Genomic DNA, 18,583 nt, shown 5'->3' on the forward strand with positions numbered 1-18,583 from the left:
TATCTTTAAATGGTCTTACTTTACATGATCATACTATGTCAAAATTAGAGATTTTCCAAAACAACTGAAAGATAAAAAGCATTTACAAAAATTTTTAGGTTTTTTAAATTATGGTCGATAGTTTATCAAAAATCTTTCAAAAAAAGAAAAGGTTTTACAAGAAAATTTGAAAAAAGATATAAAATTTTCATAAACAAAACAAGATTATGAAATTATTAAACAGATAAAATCAAATCTTATTTATATTCCAAAATTATATTTTTCTAAACCATGTGAGTTATTGATTTTAGAAACTGATGGCTTAGAACAACACTAGAAATGTATTCTCAAAGTTAAAGTTCACAATGATGAATTAATTTATGGATATAATTCAGAAAAATTCAAACCAAACAAAATAAAATATATTATTTTTGAAAAAGAGTTATTTGCCATAAAAAATATAGTAACTAGATTTTACATTTATCTCACACCTGATATGTTTATAATTAGAACCGATAATCAGGCTATTAGAGATTTCTTAAAAAATAAAAAACAACAAAAACGTTGTTAGTTCCTTTAATATATTCAATAGTAAACTTATATTCACATAAAAAGTTATACCACTTATTTTATTAGAATCTAGCATTTATAAACTACAATATCTAAGACTTCTAGACCATAATTTTAGTGGTTCTTCACTAAAATTTTCTTCTAAAATTTTAAATAACCAATGTGTTTCATTGATTGTTTTGATTTCAACTTTGTTAGATTCAGGCTAAAAATTTGAATCACAAATATGTTTATAATTTTTTATTAATGGTATTTCTATAGATTCTTTATCTATAGTAAAACTAATATGATAAGGATTTAAACAAAAAGGTAAATAATTGTATAAAAATTATTTCCTAATAACATATTTCCATGCATAAAAGAAAAACATAAAATTTTTGGAATTATGAACTTTTTGTTCATCAAGTATATAGAAACATTTTTATCTTTAAACCCAATAATAGTTTCTTTACCATTTATACCTATAACTACTAAAGGATGTTTTATGGGTTCCCATTGGTTTAATGGTAATGCATTACTTCTACAGCTAGATATAGTAGCTTCTGCATCAAGTAAAACATTTAAAGAGTATGGTTTATACATTTTAAATCAAAATTCTACATTTATATAATTATAATTCCTTTTTAGCTGATTATTAAAAAAAGTAACTTAACCAGAGTTAGACCTATGGTTAAAACCCTTAATCATAATTTGTTATAATTATAAATAGAGACATCTTGTAACATGAAAAGGGATGAATTCTCTCTTCTGAAATTCTGTTTTCTTCTTTCCTTTCACATTTTTCTCTTCTACTATAACTAATATCCTTCTGTCTTTGTACGCATTGTTATTGGTATCAGATCTTGAAGTTGTAAATATAGTTTGTAGATATATATATATATATATATTGAAGTTCTGTTGCACTTTATTTTATAAGATTTTCTTCACTCTTATAATTTTTACTTTTATTGTTATATGTTTCAAAACTCATATATCTGCTTTTTTGTTTCTTTGCTAGTCTAGGTTTTTTGTTGCCATTTTATCTAGCTTTGTGAAACATTTTATGAAAACAAGATGATTTTAGATACCAGAAACATGGACCAAAAAGGTGAAAATTGTATTAGTCCCAAAAAATTTTATAATCATAGTTTGCATATTAAAGCTCATGTAGAATCTCATATACGTACTATTAGTCATAGTACAAATGGTTTAGTAGATTTATCAACTTCTTTGTTCAAATGTCTATTTACTAAGATAGATTTAATAGAAACTAAAATTGATAATATCAATCAACAAATAGAAAGTATTAAAAATCAAACAATTGACTTTGGACCTTTGTATTATGAAAACTCTATACTTACTTTTACTGATGATAGCCCATCATCACCTAATCCAATACTTTTCTCTAAGTAAGAGAATATGGATTTTAAATCTTATAAAAGTTTAATTGAACATTTAAAATTTGAAATGAATAAAGCTATTATTCCTAATCAAAGGATTGAGTATTTAAACATGATAAAAGAGCTTTATGAAACCCATAAAAAACTTTTCAAGAAATTCAATTATCACTATATGCTTAATTATAATACAATTGATTAAAACAATACAAATAGTGATAATCAAGATAATATTTTAGTTACTAATCTAGCAATTAAAGAAAAAATCATTATTACAGACACAGATATAGACATGTCTTCCTCTAAAATAGTAAAAGAAAAAAAACCTACTCCTTTGGAAATCGAACAGCAAAAAGTTGATCATGAGAAAAGAAAAGTTGGTGAAGTTTCTAACCAGAAACGGATGATTTTGTTCAATTTCCTGATATGAGTAATCCAGAAGTATTTGAACAACATATACTTCGAGATGAAATAAAAAATACTAATCAAGTAAGTCAAAGTTCTTACAACACCATGATTGTAGATTCTCTAAATAAGAGAAATGTTGCATCTGGTGGTACCTATTTAGATTTATCTAAAGTTCATATTTCTAAATATGAAAAAATTATAGAAGATAAGGCACAATCCATGTCCATTGTTGTCACTAATTATAAAGATATATGGATTAAAGAAACTTTTTTAAATTAGTTCTTTGGCACCTGGCAAAATGATGTTTTACAATTTTTAGGAAAATGAAAAAATTTTAAAATAGGAAAAACTCAAAAAGGGACATTCTTTAATCATATAACTACTATCCTAAATCTTTTAAAGAGTCTAACCCAACTACTCAAAAATGAGTTTTGTGGAAGAATGGATTAAGTTGATCTAAACAGTGAAGCTCAGTTTATCTTATCAAAAATGAAACTTTGCAATATTATAAATTTAAAAGAATATTCCAAAAAATACATAAGTGAATATCAAAAATTGGATGAAACACATTCAGCATTTTGGACAAAACAATATTTTCATAAACTTCCCTTACCATAGGATGAATTATGCTTAAAAAATTATCCTACTTATTTAGAATTACATAAACTAGCTAGTAGTAACTTGATTGTTGTAGATACATTAGGAAATATAGTCTATTTTGCTACTAAACAAGTTGTTGAATATTGTCTTAAACAAAAAGCTGCTAAACAGGTTAAAAGCAAACTTAGTGATAAACAATGCACTAAGATTTTAGAACAAGAATTTGAATTTGGTTGTAAAAAGCAATCCAAAAACTATTATAAAAAACATCGCAAACAAAAACATTATAAAATGATTAAGTGGAAACCTAAAAACAAGTTACTAAAGGTAAAAAGTTTGTTGTTAGAAGAAAAACTTCTAATAAAAAATCAAATCAAAATGTAAATGTTTTATTTATGAAGAAGAAGGTCACATAGCACCAAAATGTCCTAATAAGGGTAAAACTGCCAAAAAAAGTTATTAAAACTCTTAAAGAATAAACATTAACAATTTGTTTTGGTGATGAATTATCTTATGATGAAATTATTTATGAATTATTTTTTTAAATAGAATCAGATTCTAATACTGAAACAAAATATATTTTTATGTTAAATTCATCTGTAAATCTTGTAAAAGATACTATTATTGAAATAGAGATTTTTACTATTGAAAGACAACAAATGACTTCGTTTCGAGATGTATTAGGGGAAACTCATACTTTAATGGATGAGGATATTTCATAAATGCAAATCATCAAAAAGGAAGAAATTTGTAAAACTTATTTTTTCAAAAAATTTGAACCTTAGGCACAACGTCACATTGAAAAAGTCAGTGGTGATACAATTACAAATGATTCTAAATAAGGATCAATTGATATTCCTCTTTTTACCAAAGAAAAAATTAAAAAATTTAAACAAAAATATCCTAAAGTTCGATACATACATATAGGTATGATTATGATTACGATCAAATCTCTTTTTATTGCTAGTAAAGACATACCAATATTGGTAGTTTTGTTAGATAAAAGGTTTACCAGTCCTGTTAAATCCATAATATGAGGCATTCAATCAAACAATGTATTAGAAGCAATTTGGTTTAAAGTCAAACCAAATAATTTTATTTCTATTAATGACCTTTTAATAAAAGATTGTTTAAGATTACGTATTAAAACAAAAAATTTAGAACTTACAGAAATAGAACATGATTTATTTATAAATTGGACAGCCACTTATAAATTGAGTAATCATGCTACAACTACTGTTAAAGAAATTGATTAAAAAATAATAGAAATTTTTTAGGCAAGATCTTATGATTCAAAAATCAAAACAAGATTAATGAATATAAGAGATTTATCAGTTCATACCGATTGGTTATTAGAAAATGTTACAGAGGAAAGACCTACAACCAGTAGAGTCAACTCTCTAGAATTTTTTGCATTAGGAAACAACTTGTATTTCAAAAATTTAGAAACCAATAGTTCTCATAAAAATCTAGTACTACCCTCATCTTCTTCAATATCATCATATTCTAACAAAAATGATGATGTAGAAAGTATTACTAGCAAACAATCTTTCGGTTCACATAGAAATTCTTTTAGATCACAAGAAAGATTTATTGACGCAAAAAATGTCAATATTCATATATTTTCAAATGATAATCCTAAATTTAATCAAGAAAATTCTATTTACAATTTAATAAATTTAGTTTTAAATTTAGTTTCTTCTTGAAGTACTAGAAGACAAGATATTAAAAGTTTAGCTATCATCACTCAATACAAAATTTGAGATGATGAAGTTATTACTTTTTCTAATAATAAGCCAAAAAGGTATTATAATTATGTAAATGTAGAATTTTGATGTAAAAAGTATAAACCATACTCTTTAAATATTTTATTTGACACATGAGCTACTATAGCTATCTGTAGAAGTAATGCATTACCATCAAGCAAATAGGAACTCATGAAACATCTTTTAGCAATTATATGTATAGATGGTAAAGAAACTATTATTAGGTTTAAAGCTAATAATTTTTCTATATACCTAATGAACAAAAAGTTCATAATTCCAAAAATTTTACATTTTCCTTTTATGCATGGAAATATGTTATTAGGAAATAATTTTTTATACAATTATTTACCTTTTTGTTTAAATTCTTCTAATATTAGTCTTACTATAAATAAAGAATCTATAAAAATACCATTATTCAAAAGTCATAAACATATTTGGGATTCAAATTTTCAACTTGAAGCTAACAAAACTAAAATCAAAACAATCAATGAAACATATTGGTTATTTAAAATTTTAGTGAAGAACCACTAAAATTATGGTCTAGAAGTCCTAGATATTATAGTTTACAAATGCTTGATTCTAATAAAATCATTAGAATTAAACTCATGATTTATACTAAATAAAATATAGATGAATTTGATATTCGAATTTTAGAATTTTTATAAAAAGGACTAATAGAACCAACTAATAGTCCACATTCAAATCCAGCATTCATGATAAAAAACCATGCTAAATAAAAATGAAGAAAAGCTAGAATGGTAATCAACTATAAGTGGATAAACTAAAATCTAGTTTTTGATGAATATTTTATTCCTTGAAAAGATGTTTTGATAAAATTTGCAAAAAATGATAAATATTTTAGTAAACTTGATTGTAAATCAGGATTTTGACAAATAATGCTAATTGAAGAGTCAAAATTATTAACTGCATTTAATGCTCCAAAAGGACAATATCAATAGAAGGTAATGTCCTTTGGTCTCAATAATGCACCTCAAATTTTTTAAAGATGGATGGATTCTATTTTTGGAAAATATGAAGATTTTTATTGTGTTTATATTGATGATATTCTTGTTTTTTCTTCAAATTTAGAACAACATAGGAAACACCTAAATTTGATTTCTCAAGAATTTGTTAAACATGGAATAATTTTAAGCCCTAAAAAGATAGAGCTTGAAAAAATTGAAATAGAATTTTAGAACTAAATTTATCTTCAAATGGTCTTACTTTACATGATCATACTATGTCAAAATTAGAGATTTTCCAAAACAACTGAAAGATAAAAAGCATTTACAAAAATTTTTAGGTCTTTTAAATTATGGTCGATAATTTATCAAAAATCTTTCAAAAAAAGAAAAGGTTTTACAAGAAAAATTGAAAAAAGATATAAAATTTTCTTGGACAAAAAAAAAATTCTGAAATTATTAAACAAATAAAATCATATCTTATTTATATTCCAAAAGTATATCTTTTTAAGCTAAATGAGTTATTGATTTTAGAAACAGATGCCTCAAAAGAACATTTGGGATGTATTCTCAAAGCTAAAGTTCACAAGGATGAATTGATTTGTGTATATAATTCAGGAAAATTCAAATCGAACGAAATAAAATATATTATTTTTGAAAGAGTTACTTGCCATAAAAAATACAGTAACTAGATTTCATATTTATCTCAAACCTGAAATGTTTAAAATTAGAACTGATAATCAGGCTATTAGAGATTTCTTAAAAAATAAGAAATTAGAAACTAATCCTAGAAGAATTGGTGGTATAACTTTTTATTTCAATATAATTTTATTATTGAATACATTAAAGGAACTAACAACGTTCTTACTAATTTCTTAAGCAGGCCCGATAGATAGAGGGTAAAAAAAACTTCTAAAGTAGCAAGGAGAATGGACAACCATTCACAATAAGCAATCTAAACCAAAGATTACTTCTCCCTATAATCCTAACCCAGGACTTCAACCTATTCCATATCCTCAGGGATTTTTTATCAATCACAACCATATTTTTCTATTTTTCAACCTTCATTACAATCAGTAATGGAGCCTATTCAATTTCCACAAATATCACAGTTTTCTCATAATCCAAACCAATGGACTCTTATGTCATATTCTCAAATTCTCAAACAAATAAAGGAATTGCTTAAACCAAACCCCCCCCCCCATTAGATATAAAAGATTTTTATAATCCAAACATACCCCCTGAATTATATAATCTTTTAAACAATATATGAAAATCTCATATAGCAGGTAGTAAACCTATTTTTCATAAAAATATGACAAAATTAGCTCAAATTTTAGCTAATCAAACTAAAGAACAAGCTCATTTTCAAGCACTTGTATATAATAATATATGTGCAAGTAACTTGCTAAAAGAGCAAGATCTAGATTTCTTTGCTATAGATGAAAATCAATACACTCTTAAAGAGATAAACAATCTCCTTGAGATTTATGAAATTTTTGAACAAAAAGCAATTTTCTTCAAAAATATTAAAATTAAAAAAAATTCTAATGTTTGAAAAAGCTGCAATTATCTTACTCAAAAAGATCTTTCAGTATATAAACAACTCTATACTTCCTGAAATAGAAATACTATTACAAGAAAAACTTTCTGATTATTACTTTTCAATCTATTTAGAAAATTTTGGAATTGGGGAATCTTTCCCAAAAATCAAATTTAAATCAAATCATGATCCTTTCAATATAACAAGTATGAAAATAGGTAGCGTATGAGAAATTGTTGTTCAAAATTTTTCTTTTCAACAGTTAAAACAATTTCGCTTGGTATAGCCTGTCTTCTTTCCACTCTTGTCTTTTTTTTTTTTTTCGGCTTTGAGGATAGTCACTTTTTAGTGGGTCAACAAAGGTTTCAGGCGGGTTGGGTACATCTTGCTGTAGGCTCAATTTTTTCACGTTTTACTTTGCAAAGCATATGGTAATTGGACTTCAGGCTTGGGCCGTTTCAGGCAGGATGATTGTGCAGGAGTCATTGACTTTTTTCGGAAGCTTAGTATAGGTTAATTTTGGCTCGAGTGCTGTTGCCCGTGTGTGCAAATGCGCATGTGTGTATGCGCATATACTCTCACATGTATTTCATGTGTTATACCTTCTAGATTTCAAATAGGATACAGCAACATATAGTGTAACAACACAAATGTGTTCGGCCTGCAGTTATATAAATGCGGTCACCCCTGTGTAAGGGAGGCTGAAAAAAATTCCCCTCTGCAATGCATGGTTTTCTTCATTTGGATTACTTAGATTAGATTGTTTGTTGATTTGCTAATGAAATGCCTTCTTTGCAGGTATGCTTGAACATTTGCATTTTTCTACATAATTGGTTTACAAATCCTAATCTTTACTTGTCTATACCGCATGTCAGCTATAAGCCACCTCAGGTTATCATTTGCCCTAATCTTTTGATAGCTCTCCCTGCTTACCTTTGTAATCATCTTACTCTCTATGTAATTTTGCTAAATGCAGCAATGGCTCTGAGGAAGCCCTCGTGGGAGAAAAAAGTCTGAACCTCCCACGCGTACTTTAGTTTCATCTACCTTGGCATGTCTTCATTTATTTTGTTCTTGTGAGAGGAATATGGCGTTGAAATTATGTATAGAAATTCCGTGTACTGTATATTTAACAGAATGATGTCATGTCTAAAATAGTTTGTAGTCCACAATGAAAAAGGCTGCAGTTTCTTCTTTCTTTTCCTATCTTTCAGTTTCAATGAAAAAACCTAAACAGTTCTAACTCCTAAGGAATTTAAAATGTATCAAGGAAAAACAAGTTTCAAGCAACTTATAACCTTAAATTTTTTGGTTCTGTTTTTCAACTTATTTAAAGATATCACACATGACTTCTTTCAAATCTATAATCTTCAAGCATTTGTAGACACCCATTTTGGTCCGGGTCCAATTAAGCCCATTTCGGTCAAAATCCGATTGAATTCATTCTGGTTCGAGCTCAATTAAGCTCATTTTTTATTAGGCCCATTCGAACCCAAACTTAACTAGGCCCATTCTCATTCAGGCCCATTCTGATCCATTTAGGTCTAATTAGATCTTTATATTTTTCATTATATTATTATTATTATTATTATTATTATTATTATTATTATTATTATTATTATCTTTTTTATTTTCTTTTTCTGCTATATTATACTATGTTATATCGTATGATTATTATTATTATTATTATTATTATTATTATTATTATTATTGTTATTATATTTTCTTTTTTTTTCTTTTTTTTTCTTTCTTTCCTCCTTTTCTTTTTCTGTTATGATTCACATCAGAATCCTGCTGAGTCAAACTTTCAATACCAAATCGTATCAGTCAGAGATTGTTAAAATTTTGGACCGAAAATCATGTTGGGTAGAATGCAATACCAAGATTTAAGCCTATGATTGATTCTATCCGATTTCTAAAATTACTCATAAAATTGCCTATAAATTGGACTGATTCTAATACTGATGAACATATATAAACATAAGGAGAACAGAGAGAAAATTGTTGGAAAAATTTTGGGGAAAATTTGGCAGTAAGGGTTTCTGGGATTTGATCTTGAGGTTTTGGAGTTAATTTGTAGATTCTGAAAGTGAATTCAAGTTTCTGGGGTGAATTTAGGGTTGTAGAAGGTTCAGAGAGGGCTTAGAATCATCTAAGAATTTTTTTTGGATTTTTTTTAATTTTTTTGAATTTTTCTGGGTTTGGTTAAATTTTTCAATGAAATATAAATTTTTTGATGAAGTTTTCGACGACCGGTTGAATTTTTCGATCACATTCTAGCCAACTTTTTTAGAAATCGATGAATTTTTCGATCCCGGTTAAAGTTTTTGGTGGAGATTTCCAGAGAGAAAACAAAGCTTTTTAGTCTAGAGAGAGACAGAGCAAAAGGAATTATAAAGCATAGGCAGGGAAATTGGCTTATATAGCTGCCTGGAACGATGACGTTTTGATAAGCCAGGATCCACGCGTCAACCCGAAGACCCTCGCGATGATCTGCATCCCGACCCGACCCGATCGTAGGTTTTTCTTTTTTTCATTTTTATTTTATTTTTTTATTTTATTTCTAACCCGTTTTCTTTATTATTTTTTGTTTTCTTTAAAAAAAAACAAAACAAAAAAAAATCAAAAAACAGAAAAAATTTCTTTTGACGTTGATATCTTTTCTTGAAAAATACAATTAAAAAAAAAAGAGTAAATTCTTTTCTAACAACGAAATTAATTACTCATTATTAAATTATTTGGTAAATTACAAAAATGAGCAAGGCTTGAATAATTCGAAATCAAACTGGTACTATTCCTTAGATGGACATTTTGGGGGTGCTACAACATTCCCCATGCACAATCGACTTTCGAACCTAACCTCTGTTTTGCATATCAGCTTCGGTGGCTAATCACACATAACAAAAAAAGATTGGTGATGACTCTTTTCCATTTTAAGTCTAGTGATAGGTCCATGGATCTATACATTATGACAACTTGACAACTCCATTGGGGACATTATGAGAGTCAAGCCAGTAAAAGATTTCTTATTATCTAGGCCTTATCTAATAAATTTGAAATTACCTTTTTGCTTTATTATTGCTGTTTGTCTACCTTATTATTCATTACTTATGTCTGTTTAAATATTTGCTTATTATATCTGTCATTCATTTGCATGTACATAATATAAGCCCTTCACACGAGCTTTACCTTTAGGAATGAGTGAAGTACCTATGCCTTTGTAAGATTTCATGTCTCCGTATGGGCCTACGAAACACTCCCACTCAGATTAAATCCTATCTGCTTGAAGCTTGTGATAGGTGAAGATCGGAGTGCCTTACTAGTCTATAATAGACCATGATGTAAAAAATAATTTAGGAACCTTTTAGAAATGACCCAAATCACATATAGTTAACTTTATAAGCCTAACCATAAATAGAGCCTTATTTCTCACCCTTTGTAGATAATCCAAAATTCTAGGTCATGTTATTATCTTAACTGTTACGTTTTCCCTTATGTTTGATTAAAATGACTAACTAATTTTTTTATCCTCATATATTTCTTTTTGCACACATTCATGAACATGTTTACAGATTATTTAGTGTTATTGCCCCAAAGCTATTTCAACAAAAACATTCATGGATTCCATAGAACGTCAGGTTTGCACCTTATCTATACTGTTCAAATGTGACTCTCCCATAAAAGTGAGAACGGAATCAGAAAAGAGGTAGTTAGAAGAAGTAGACTATTTACCACATGATCATATTCTTACACTATCAAGAAAGGTCTATCTACTCCTCAAATGTAATGACTTGAAAGGCCTATCAGACACATGAAATGGTATGACCCCTTCAAGACAGAAGGCTTTTTGCGAGAAGTTTAGGCATATTGCATATCTCTTGTCAATAGAGGTTAACTATTCACTTATTAGGGTGATGATATAGTTTTGGGATCCTTCATACTAGTGTTTCATCTTTAACGAGATTGATCTAGTACTGACAATTGAGGACTACTCTACTCTAGTAGGTATGCATGTACTATATCCAGACAGAGTATACATGAAAAAACATAAATCAAGAAGTTGTAAAAAGCTAGGTCAGATGCTAGGAGTGGGAAAAGAGACCATAGATTCATACATCCGAGAGAAAAGAGATCACAAGGGCATTTCATGAGAAGTTTTTTGGGATTTTATCATCAAACATCCAGACAATGATCAGGGAATAAATGCATTTGCTCTAGCCATATATAGGTTGGTCATCTTCCTCAAAGTCTTAGGACATATTGAAATAGAAGTGGTGGATTTATTTGAGCAGATTGAAAGAGAATGTAACCCTTCACCGGTTATCTTGGCAGAAACTATCAAATCTTTAAATTTTTATAAGCAGATGGACAAGGCATGTTTCATAGGCTACATACCTATGTTATTTGTATAGATGAAAAGCCACTTTAAATGCAAGAAAAATGTTTTTACCAAACTTTATTTTGACACTTGAAGGTCGATTAGAGAATTCTGTTAGAGCACTTAGCCAGAAGCAAAGACTCAAAATGAGTGAAAATGTCTGCTACAATGACTCACAACTGGTCAGGTAAAGTGGTTAGCTCCATGGATGGATAGAGAACCCATGTTGTATCAATGTGAAGATAAGACAAGAGTTCCACTTTTAGGTTATGAGGGTCAACAAGTTACACACCATTAATGGTAAGAAGGTAGCATGGAGCTGAATAGTTTACTCTTATGACCCGTAAGCTCGACCAGTCTAACTGCTCATATGGAGAGCCTGAAACTTTTTAAAAGATTGATAACATGTTTAAGACCTGAAAAAAGTCTAAGAGAGTAAGCCTAGGATCATTCATTGATAGAGTCACTCAAGAATATCTGACTTGGAAAAGTAAGAGGGGTCAAGAGATTGTATTTATACCTCAAGACCATCACATACTGGTGAGCCAAGTCAGACAATAAGTTTTTTGAGTTAGAACACGAACTAAAAAAAGAGAAACTAAAGCAAAAAATCCTAAAATTGTAAGAAAAAAAAGACTAATGGCAGAATAAATCAAAAAAATTAAAGATCCAAGTCCACAGAGTTTTTAAGGAGTACAGTAAAGCCCAAAAAATTGTTAAAAAATGGGATGATGCCCTAAAAAAGCTAAAGAAATTACAACAAAAGCATAAGGGTACAAGCCAAAGAAATAAACAACACAGAGTTGGTTAGTGAAAATAAAGAGATTAAAGAATAGTGTAACCAAATAGAAAATGCTTTTATGGAGATCGAGCAGCAGAAGCAATGGCTTTCAGACCACATCTTGACCTTGACATTAAAGTTGAGTGAACAAAGAAATCATGTCTAGTTTCTTATAGAAAAGTATAGAGAGCTATCGTATCAGGTGTGATGTGGCAAAATAAAAAGGTTGGAAAGATAAAGATACATAGAACACCTCACTGTTCAAATAAGCAAGTCCGTGATCCAAGCAGGTGATATGACAAAAAAGGCTGAGACTTTGAGAGCTTTGATCACACTAGTAGGGGAGCATGGATAGAAACTATTAAATTTCATTGAGAAAGCTAAAGACCAGTATAAGCAAGTTAGGCATTTCTATAAAGGAACGGTATTAGATTTGATGTAAAACAGACTTCTGTGGAATAAATGAAAGTTTCTTTTATTGGATCTTTTTCAAGGGGTAAATATTTTTCTTTTCTTTCTTTTCTGTTTTCTTGTATTTTCATCACATTCATTCATGCATTCATTATCATAACATTATCATTGAATCTTTAATTATGGTACTAAGGTGCAAAAATAGCTACTCATCCATATAATACTCAGGCTCGAGCTAGAAAGATGGAACAAGACAATGCCAGTCACTTTGAAAGGATAGAAAAAGCCCAAGAAGCATTAAAGAAGAAGCTGAGCCAAATTTTAGAGACCTTGGAAAGGATAAATAAAGGGAAATCGGTGGAGGAAGATACTTCACAAAAAGCTACTAATTCAGTATATTCTCCAAGTTTTGGTCCACAACAAATCGCATTACTCTTTCAACCTCAACAAGCAGCCTTTCCAAAATACAACTATCTAGGAATGACTCATGCATCAGGCCATGAAAATGTCTAAAGTTATGACAATCTTATCTTTGTTGAAAAGGTAGCTGAGCCTGTTCAACTCCTTACTGCAGATGAGGTAAAAAAAAAGCCACAGACTGCTATGTCTTCGAAAAATTCTAAAACTAATCAGGCTATGAACAAGTTTGAAGAAAGACTAAGGGCTGTAAAAAAAATAGATTTTTATGGATCCATGGATGCTGCCAACCTTTGTCTGGTTTCAGATGTGGTGATGCCACCAAAATTTAAAATACCAGAGTTTGAGAAATACGATGATACCAAGTGTCCTATCACACATATCACTATGTACTATCATAAAATGGTGGCACATACCAGTAATGAGAAACTATTTATGTATGTGTTTCAAGATAGTTTGACTGGTTCTACAGTAATATGGTATGTTCAATTAGATGGGACTCACATCAAGACATAGAAAAATTTGACCAGATTTTTCATTAATCAGTACTGTCACATCATTGACATGGCTCTCGATCGTTTTTCCTTACAAGCCATGAAAAAGAAGAGGTTTAAGTTTTCAAGCAGTACGCTCAAAGATGACGGGATATGGCTGTCCAGGTGTAACCCCTCTTAATAGAGAAAAAACCATTTTGTTGTTTGTAAGCACTCTAAAGTCGCCTTATTATGAAAGGATGATTGAAAATGCAATTAAAAATTTTATAGACATGGTGATTTTAAGAGAAATGATAAAAAATGCCATCAAGAATGGTAAGCTTGAAGGAGGTGAGTCTTTCAAAAGAGCATCTAAGAAGAAAGAGAGTGAAACTCAAGCTGCGAGTCTTGAAGGACAGTAATGTAGAAGCTACACTTGACCTACTTACCCTATATACCACCACACAGTAAATCATACTTCATCATTCTCATACCAATCAACTACTCAACCATTTTATCCATCTTTTCCAAAGTCTCTACTCACCTAGTTAGTGCCATAAGCAATACCAGAGAACCACAAACCAGAGAAAGACCAATCTTTGACCCCATACCCATAAGCTACACTAAGTTATATCAAGAGCTCTACAAAAACCATTTAATAGCTCATGTCCTTGCAAAATAACTTAAACTTCCTTACTTTAAGTGGTATGACTCCAATGCCCATTACGCTATCATTTTAGAGTGACAAGACATTCTACTGAAAACTATGTTCTTTTTAAATATAGGGTACAAAATTTGATTAAAAAAGGGCTAATAAGCATTGATGCAAGTGAAAGTTCTACACCTAATGTCAGTAGAAACCCTTTACCCAGTCACGTGATCAATGCTCTGGACACAAATAAAATACATGTGAAAAAGAGAATAGAAGAGCTTAAGATGCCATTCGACTTGTTATATGAAACCTTACATAAAGTTGGGATGATATAACCAGTGGCTCCATGCACTCATGTGGAAAAATCTAACCCAACTCAAATATGTAAATATCACAGTAGGACACTAGGTCATTCAATTGACGTTTGTAAACAGTTTCATTGTGAAGTTCAAAAATTAATGGACTCTTACCAAATAAAGCTGTATGAAAAGTCAAAAGTTTTAAAGGAAATCGAGGTAGCTATGATAGATAGGTAGGTGTCGAAACCTGTCATTATACACCGCAAGAAGAAACCACAATCAACTGGGAATAAGTTTGTTCCCAAACTAGTGGCTCTTAAAGTTTCATGCCCTTTTCTTTATAAAGATAACAAAGCGGTGCCTTGAAACTATGAATGTGGGGGTGACCACACAAGGGTAGCAAAAGGATATGATAAAGGTTGAAACTGCCCATATAACAAGAGTAGATGGCATAACTAGAAGTAGAAGGTGTTACACTCTGAAAACTTTGAATAAAATAGAAAAAATGAAGAAAAAACAAATTGAACCAAAAATTTCAAAGAAGGATACATCAAAACTTATGCTTAAAAAAAAGACCTGCGAGTTTTTGAAGCTAGTTAAATACAGAGAGTACTCTGTGATAGAGCAATTAAATAAGATGTCAACTAGAATTTCTCTATTATCACTTCTCTTGACTTCTGAACCATATCACAATGCCTTGTTAAAGGTATTGAATCAGGCTTATGTGGCCTATAATATCTTCGTGAAGTATGTGAATCATCTGATAGGTAATCTAGTGGTGTCACACCATCTCTCCTTCAGTGATGATGAGATTTCACCGTAAGGTAGAAGAAATACCAAGGCATTACATATCACTATTAAATGTAAGGGTCATATAGTAACCAAGGTCCTTGTTAACAATGGGTCAACCATTAATGTTATGCCCATATCCACTCTAGCAAAGTTACCCTTTGATATGTCTCATATCTGAGACAGTCAAATTTTAGTCCCAGCATTTGATGGGACTATGTAAGAAGTATTGAAAGATGTTGAGCTACCTATACAAATTGGTCCATGTGTTTTTAATATAAAGTTTCAAGTTATGGACATTTTTTCATCATATAACTACCTATTGGAAAGACCATGAATCCATAAGACAAGCATCGTTCCTTCTTCATTGCATCAAAAGATCAAATTTAATATGAAAAAATAATTGGTGATTATGGTTGGGGAAGAGGATTTACTGGTAACCCACCCATAAACGCTTCATATGTAGAAGCTATAAAAGAATCATCGAAATACTCTTATAGATCCTTTAAACTTGTAATGTAGTAGGCAAAAGGCTCAAATTCAATTGGATCATGATCAATCAAATGGTTAATTAGGGTTAGAGTATTGAGTTTAGCTTGGGCAAGAATCTTCAAGGGGTGAGAAAATTCTCAAAACTCAAAGATAATAGTGATAGAGCAGGATTGGGTTATGAGATAGAAGAAGTACCAAACTATACCAGGAGGGTAAGAATGAATTGATAGTTGTTCCCTACTTAAATGAGATTTTCACTCTTAGAAGATACATGTTTCCAAAAGCCAAAGAAAACTTAACAAAAGAGTCGAACTGGGAGGAAACTTTTGCCAAGTTATCCATTCATATGGTGGATGATGAAAATCAAAATGAAGAAGCCTTGGTTTATCCATGTCGGGTTATGAATTACAAAATTGAAGGGTCATCCCAATGCCTGTTATTTTTTATTTTCCTTCAATGTAATCATATCTCTCAATTGCTTATGCATAAGAGCATTGGGATGAAACTTTATGTTTGGGCCTTTTGTTTTTCACTATTTCAATAAAAGTAAGAACATGCATTTTATTCATTTTTTTCATTTCATTCATCCCGCCATCAAAGTCTCTTGCCAATATTTTTTTATTCTATTAACTTTCAGGTCCTTAAATGAATGCGAAGACAATCATAATAATGATTTAATTTTGAAAATTCAATTAATATCGAAGAACTTGATACTAAAGAAGGTTCTGAATAATATACTTTATCTTCAGATCTAATAAGGTTAATTGAACAGGAAGATAAATCCATTGAGCTTCATCAAGAAATGGTTGAAATGGTCAATTTGGGTGATGCTAAAAACAAGAAAGAAGTCAAGATTGACACTTCACTTTCAGTTAGTGATTGACAATGATTGGAGGGTTTACTATGAGAATTCGTAGATGTATTTACTTGGTCCTACCAAGATATGCCTGGGTTCAGCATTAAAATAGTAGAGCACAAGTTACCATTAAAGCTAAAATGCAAACCCGTGCAGTAAAAACTAAGGAGAATGAAACCAAAGATGCTGTTGAAAATCAAAAAAGAAGTTAAAAAGTAATTTAATTCAAGCTTCTTGTAAGTGGCCAAATATCCTAAATAGATAACTAACATCATACCTGTTTTCAAAAAAGATGGCAAGATGTGAATGTGTGTAGACTATAGAGATTTGAATAGAGCTAGCCCTAAGGATAATTTTTTTTGCCTCACATCGATACTTTGGTGGATAATAAGACCTAACATTCAGTGTTCTCTTTCATGGATGGATTCTCTGGCTATAATTAGATAAAAATAGCTACGGATGACATGGAAAAAACCACTTTTATCACCATGTGAGAAACTTTTTGCTATAAAGTTATACCTTTCGGACTAAAAAATTTTGGGGTAACTTATCAAAAGGCTATGGTGACACTCTTTCACGATATGATGCATAAGGAGATTGAGGTGTATGTGGATAATATGATTAACAAGTCTAAAAAGAGGAGGATCATGTAGTCAACCTTAAAAAGTTATTTGAAAGGTTGAGAAGGTTTCAACTCAAGCTGAATCCAGCTAAATGTACATTCGAAGCTAGATCAGAAAAGTTGTTAAGATTTATAGTTAGTGAAAGAGGGATAAAAGTGGATCCAGATAAAATCTAAGCTATCCAAAATTTATCTCTGCCAAACACACAAAATGACGTTTGAGATCTTGGGCAGATTAAACTATATATCCTGATTTAGTTCTTAACTCATTCTCAAATATGACCCCATTTTTAAACTTTTTTAGAAGAATAATCCGGATGAGTGGAATGAACAATGTCAAGAAGTCTTCAATAAAATCAAGCAGTACTTATCAAACCTTCAAATATTAGCCCCTCTTATTTTAGGAAAACCATTGATTTTATACTTAGTGATACATGAAAGCTCAATAGGATGTGTGCTGGGCCAACAAGACGAATCCAATAAGAAAAAAAGAACTATTTATTACCTGAACAAGAAATTCATGAAGTATGAGTTTAAGTATTCATCATTAGAGAAAATATGTTGTGCTTTGGCTTGAATGACTAAGAGACTCAGGTAGTACATGTTGTACCATACAATTTTACTCATAGCTAAACTAGACCCCATCAAATATATCTTTGAGAAACCTTTACTATTAGGAAGAATCACAAGATGGCAAGTGATACTTTCTGAATATGACATAGTATATATGAGTCAAAAAGTAATCAAAAGAAGTGAAATTACTAAATTTTTGGCAGACAAGGCTGTTGGTGATTATAGGTCCATGAAGCTTGACTTTTCAAATGAGGAATTAATGATCATCTCAGGATTGGAAGAAGATGATGATGAGGAAGAAACATGGCAGATGTATTTCGATGGGGCCACAAATGCAATGGGGCATAGGATTGGAATAGTTTTGATATCTCTAACGAAGCACTATTATCTTGTTATAGCAAGATTAAATTTTAACTACACCAATAATGTCGCTAAATATGAAGCTTGTGTCATAGGCCTACACATAACTTTAGACGGGAAAGTTGAAATATTAAAAGTGTTTAGAGATTCAGCTCTAGTTATTTATCAATTGAAAGGTGAATGGGAGACAAGGGATTCTAAACTCATCTCTTATCATAGATATATCTTAAAGCTATGCAAGCAATTCAAGACAATTCAGTTTGAACACTTACCTTG

The sequence above is a fragment of the Durio zibethinus genome, chromosome 11 (assembly GCF_047325235.1).
Source record: "Durio zibethinus cultivar Kanyao isolate XHJ-2024 chromosome 11, ASM4732523v1, whole genome shotgun sequence".
Taxonomy (NCBI): domain Eukaryota; kingdom Viridiplantae; phylum Streptophyta; class Magnoliopsida; order Malvales; family Malvaceae; genus Durio; species Durio zibethinus.